The sequence below is a fragment of the Myotis davidii genome, unplaced genomic scaffold (assembly GCF_000327345.1).
Source record: "Myotis davidii unplaced genomic scaffold, ASM32734v1 scaffold901, whole genome shotgun sequence".
Lineage (NCBI taxonomy): Eukaryota > Metazoa > Chordata > Mammalia > Chiroptera > Vespertilionidae > Myotis > Myotis davidii.
Genome location: NW_006291427.1, coordinates 68,915 through 75,214, shown reverse-complemented (window position 1 = coordinate 75,214; position 6,300 = coordinate 68,915). Strand labels below are relative to the sequence as shown.

The 6,300-nt window shown below is 44.4% G+C and overlaps 1 protein-coding gene across 3 annotated transcripts in view; it reads right to left on the bottom strand.

The window, feature by feature from the left end:
• Positions 1–968, bottom strand: part of ZSCAN21 (zinc finger and SCAN domain containing 21) — a 12,478-nt gene extending 11,510 nt beyond the window's left edge. For 2 of the 3 annotated variants that reach the window (XM_006764657.2, XM_006764659.2), the window contains exon 1: positions 605–968. The gene's annotated coding sequence lies outside the window, so the exon portion shown is untranslated. Of the gene's footprint in view, positions 1–586 lie in introns of all 3 variants that reach the window. The other variant, XM_006764658.2, reaches the window with a different exon arrangement.
• Between the last annotated feature and the right edge of the window lie 5,332 nt (positions 969–6,300).

Sequence of the window (6,300 nt, the reverse complement as noted above, 5' to 3'; positions counted from 1 at the left end):
AAAGGGGGGGGGGGAGAAAGGGAGCAGGGGGAGAGATCTGTTGCAGTTACTCATGCATTCATGGGTTGCTTCTTGTATGTGCCCCGACCCGAGATGGACACCGAAACCTTTGCGTATGGGGAGGGCGCTCTAACCAAATGAGCTACGCATCCAGGGCCCCGTATACTTTCCAACCTGAACAAAGACCAACGAGACTTTTCACTCTCTCGGATCAGGCCTTCTAAAGAGGTTCGCTCTCTCGGAAGGCCCGCAACCCCCTGGGGCGTTTCATCAATTAGCCCTGAGTTCGGGCCTCCCTTAGAGGCCCGGGGGGGCGGGGCGGGAGAGAAACTTGGTAGCCCCTGCTCTGCTCAAGGAGCGCGCAAAAACGGCTTTGAAACTGCGAACCGAAGTTTCATTTGTTAAAGCCTCGGGAGGAGGAAAGGCTTCCCAGGGAGCAAGGGCCCCCAGGGCTGGGCAGGGACACGGGCTCCTCCCCCAGCCCTTTCGGGCCCGACTGGGATGCCGCGGAGGCCACAGCCCCGCGCCCACGGCTCCCGCTCCCAATCCTCGCGACCGCGCTCCCTCCTCCGCCCGCCGAGCTCACCGGGACCAGCGGGCTCACCGTGAGTCAGAGTCGCTGCTGGCGCTGGGCCACCTGGACGCGCTCCGCGGCGGGCGCAGCCGGAAGTACGTCACAGCCCGTCCGCGGGCCGTTTTGCGCGGCCGCAGTGGCCCCTCTAGGAACTCGGGAAATCTCGGCGGCTCGGTAGATCGCGGCTCCTCAACGTGACCCGGCGGGATCTCGTCTCCCCGTCGGTTTTTTACTAAAAAAAGTTCCGACCTAAAGGCGGCGGCTTCGGCCGGAAAGGAGCAACTAGGGAGACACCATGCGGTTCGACCTAAGAGAATCTGGAGAAACTTCTTACCTTTGGTGGAAAGACGGGGAGAATGAGGGACAAAGCGGTCTAGTTTTCCAATATGTGAAGTGTTGTCATTTGAGAAAGAAGTTTGCATTATGGGACCAGAAGACCAATGGATGGAACTGAGAAGTTCAGTGCCAGGAAGGACTGTCTTGAGGAGGAGTTGCCCAGAAATGGCCACCTGCTCGGGTGTCTGATGAGCGCCCTCCCTGCCCCGAAGGCGCGAGGCTGGGGTCCCTCGTCCAGGGCGCACACCTGGGCCGCGGCTCCATTCTAGGCCCGTCAGGGTCCCCACTCTCTCTGAAAATCAGCGGGGAAAATGTCCTCGGGTGAGGATTCACAAAAAACAAGCCAAACTAACAAAAATGGCCACCTCCTGTATCATCTTGTGCTGTTTTGAAGAATTAGGAGAGGCCTGGGGATGGGACGGACAGGAGGTTCGCAGGATGAATTTTGTGGGTTAGACAACCTTTAACACCGTCGTTTCCCCTTTAAAACGGGGGAACTTGTAACACTCCTTCACCATCACCACTCCCTCCACACACGCCTTTGAGTGCCTACTATGGGCCAGGTACCGTGTTGTGTTCTTGGTTTCAGTTTTTTATTGCTGCGTAAAACACTACCCCCAAACTTCGTGCCTTAACACAGCATTTATCATTTATTACAGCCAATACCGGTTTGGCTCAGTGGATAGAGCGTCGGCCTGCGGACTGAAAGGTCCCTGGTTCGATTCCGGTCAAGGGCATGTACCTGGGTTGCCGGCACATCCCCAGTGGGAGGTGTGCAGGAGGCAGCTGATCGGTATTTCTCTCTCATCGATGTTTCTGACTCTCTCTCTCCCTCTCTCTGTAAGAAATCAATAAAATATATTAAAAAAATTTATTACATGACCTCACAAATCTGCGGACTGGCTGGTTGCTCTGCTTCCGTGGTATCCACTGAGGAGCTGGGATGGCTGGCAATTGGTGCTGGTCCACGGGCTGGGAGCTCAGCCGGATGCTGGCCTGGGGCCTCTATGTTCCTTCATGTCTGTCTGTCTGTGGGCGTGGCTGCTTGGGCTTTCTTCGCAGGATGATTGGATTCCCCAAGAGGAGCATTTTACTAGGTGTACCCGTTGATAATGTGGATTTTTTTCAATAGATGGGGTTACACACATGTTGATATATATGCGATTTGATATGTAATTTTGTTGTATTGACAACAAGCTTAAAAACTTACTATGTCAAGTTTTCTGAAAGTGTTAACATCATAGATATTTTTATGCTTAAAAATGTCGAATTTTATGCAAAAAAAAGAGAGCATTTGCGGGAAGTTTTAATTCATTATTTTGAAGAAAAGTGCTAGCCATGGACATTACTTTGAATAAAGCACTTTTGATGTTTCTCTTGAAATTATGTTTTCTTTGATCACAAAATCCGCATTACTAACTGGCTAGTAATTCAGATTAATTGTTAACCGGTTAGTAATTCGGATTAATCATTGACCGGTTAGTAATGTGGGTTTTGTGATAATTTCAAGAGAAACATCAAAAGTGCTTTCTTCAAAGTAATGTCCATCGCTAGCACTTTTCTTCAAAATAATGAATTAAAACTTCCTGCAAATGCTCTTTTTTTGGGCCCGAAATTTGACATTTTTGTGGACAAAAGGGGCCATATGTTAACCTGACTAGTTCAGGGAAGGCCTGCATGGCGGTTGTGCAAACTCAAAGACCTAAAATAACCACAAAAGATGGTCTGAAAATTAAATAACTATAAACAGGTTATAGTGGGTAGTCATGTCCTAGGCCAGTATTTTCCCTGACAAAGATCAACATAGATCTTTACTGAGCCCATTTGTCTTTTTGCCTCTAAGATAACATATTGGTGAAATGTCTGGGTAACTTGTAACTTCTCTTTTTTCCCAGACCCCTCAGGGCACAACAAATGGCACCAGGACATTCCCTCATTGTCATTGTTATCAAGTTAATAGTCAACTGTTAACTATGTTAAACTCTCCTCTACCCATCTGTGTAAAAGAAGCATATGTCCACCACTTCACTTTTTACCCTATCCCAGAGGTTTCCCTGCTTTGCTTTGTCCCACCTCCTTAATCTGTCACCAATGGATTTCATGTAACCCACTTCCGTATTTTCCTTTTGATGATAAATTTATAAAAACAAGATATGAACTCCCCATTCTCTGGAGCAATATCTCAATTCATTGAGGTTCTGCTTCCCAGCAATTCAACAGTTTGGCTCCAATAAACTCACAAAAATTCTCTGTAGATTTGAATGGTTTTCTTATGTTGACAATGGGAAAGACCAAAACAATCAATTAGTAATACACACTCTGGACATTTCATTTCACATCCTTCTTTTTAATCCACTCATCTGCTGATGGGCACTTAGGCTGTTTCCAAATCTTAGCTATGGTGAATTGTGCTGCTATGATCATAGGGGTGCATATATCCTTTCTGATTGGCGTTTCTGGTTTCTTGGGATATATTCCTAGTAGTGGGATCACTGGGTCAATGGGAGTTCCATTTTTAGTCTTCCACCTTCAGAAAATTTGACATAAGTTTTGAAGCTTGTTGTCAATACAACAAAATAGCATACATATCAAAGCACATACATATCAACATATGTGGAACCCCCATCTATTGAAAAAAATCTGCATCATTAACTGGTACACCTAGTAAGAGGTCAAGGTGGAACTTGTAGATGTTTAGGGCCCAGCCTTGGAAGTTAAATAGTATCATTTTCACCACCTTTTGTTAAAACAGGTCACTGGGCCAGACTCAAGTGGAAGAAAAACAGATTCTATCTCTTGGTCACACTGCAAGAGTATGTGGGATGGGAGATAATGTGACTATCTTTGGAAACAATCTACTACACACATGTATCTTCATTATATCAATCTTTGAAATACTGTAATCCTGAGAATACTTACTCCTGTGAAATAGTAAAATTTCTATTTTATAGGTCAAGAAACTTGGCTCAGAAAACTAAGTAACTTTTCCAACCGATATGTGGGAAGTCAAGATTCAGACTTGGCTCTCTTTCTCCAAAGCCTACGTTTTTTTTTAATTTTAATCCTCACCCTAGAATATTTTTCCATTGAATTTTTTAGAGGGAGTGGAAGAGAGAGGGAAAGACACAGAGAAATATTGATGTGGGAGAAACGCATCGATTTGTTGCGCCCTGACCTGGCTCCGGTGGGGGAAGAGCCCGCGGGCCCTGGGGAGGAGCCTGTAACTGAGGTACTTGCCCTTGACCAGGCTCCAACGCAGGACCCTTTGGTCCACAGTCCGATGCTCTATCCACTGAGCCAAACCAGCTAAGACCCAAAGCCTATGTTTTTAAGTTCTATAATTCCTCTGCATCGGCTGGAAAAAGAATAAATGGTTAAAGGGAACAGCATCACTAGGACTGAGGGGAAAACCAGGAAACCTGTATCTGTTCTATCAGCCACACGTGTGTTGATGCTTTGGTAGCACTCTAACCAGTCACTTAGTCAAAGGATCTTTGCCTACTCGTGTAACCAGTGAGTTGTGATGCAGGGGCTTGAAGAAGGGGCCTAGAGTTGCAAAATATTTATACCAAAAGAACCCCCCCCCAAAAACAAAACAAAACAAAACAAAAAAACACCAGGGGCTAATTTGGTTTGATGAAAGGGTCAAAAAAAAAAAAAAGAAAGAAACCTTAAGGACAATCTGGTAAAGCTCTTGTTTTTAGATGAAGAAGCCAATGCTTAGAGAAGTCAGATCCAAGGCACACTAGTTAGCTAATTAGTAGTAAAGCTTAGAGTAGAATTCTGATTCTCTAATTCAATGTGTGTCATTACTATGTCTCAACAGGTTTTTAAGGATATCATTCATCCAAATCATATAAAACAAGTTAACCTAAAACAATCCATTATTTTCTTCCATTAATATAACCATGACCATATGAAAAGACCACAAGAGAACAAAGGAAAAGTTAGTCAAATTGCTGGAGGCTCACTGTGATGTGTCACCTGCATTTCCTCTTTAGAATGGTTTTGATTTCCAGGAACCTCATACTCTTCCAATGAATTCATTCCACAAACACCAAGAACCTACAGTGTGTCAGATATTGTGTTAAGGCACAAGGGTAAATGAAAAGTACACACAGTCATAGCTAGTTTGGCTCAGTGGATAGAGTGTCAGCCTGTGGACTGAAGGGTCCCAGGTTCAATTCTGGTCAGGGGTACACGCCTGGGTTGTGGGCTCTATCCCCAGTAGGGGGCGTGCAGAAGGCAGCAATCAGTGATTCTCATCATGGATGTTACTATCCCTCTTTCCCCCTCCCTTCCTCTCTGAAATCAATAAAGTTATATTTAAAACAATACACACAGTTCTTGGCAGACATGTAATCAAATAATTACAGAAATGTTGTGAAAAGAGTTGAGACCAATAAGTGGTGACTGAATGAATGTGTCATCTTGGGGGTCTCAGTCTAGCCTTCTGTAACATATGAACATTCTTTCTATGACAATTCTGTTTCTAACCATTTCTGTGGCAGGGAGCTTACTACTTTAGAGGACAATTCCCTCTTTTGGGAGAGTTGTACTTGGTAAAAGTTCTTTAAAGCAGAAATCTGCATTCTTATAATTTCAACTCATTGATCTTAGTCTTGATCTATTCTTTTCTCTCACAAAATGCATGTAGTTGTTATTCTTGTCCCTTTAAAATATTTGAAAATTATCACATGATTGTCCCAAAGATCGCTCTGTGGAAAAGGAGGGAGAGAGCCACGGCGTACAGTAACCACTGGTAGCTTTTCCCCTTCCAGGTTTCTGCTACAAAGGGAATAGGAATCCTTTTTCCTTTTCAAGCCAAATGTTTCAAGACAAAAGAACTGAGTATATAGAGAAAGTAAAGTGGGAGAGTATGGAGGTCTTTTAAATGAGGAACTCTGGACCCTTAGAGTGGCCCACAGTCAGTTCAGACATTTATATTCAAAGATTCTGAAGCAACTTTCAGACATGATCATGGTCATGGCTCTCTCTAAAATGGTTGCTTTCTGGATCTTCCCCACTTCTGCCATCACCTATTTTTGTGCCATCACTGTCCTTGGCCAGTAGAGGGTGATCAACCCTTGATTTCTCTTAGAACAAGGCTGGGCAAGCTTCTTGTCCATTACAGCTCTGAAAACGTCCATCTTCCTTGAAGGAGTCCACACATATAGCATGTTGGGAAGCTGCAAAGACATTTTCTAAAGAAAATGAAAAGAATAGAAATGGAGTTGTGTAGACAACCCCAGGGCTTAGCGCTGAAGCTCTGTTGCTAATGAGCCTTGGGAGATTTGGATATGCTGCTTGATTATCTGAAGATGGTATGATAATATTTGTTCTGATGACATTTTTTTCCTTTAATAAAAATATTTTTACATTCAGAGGGA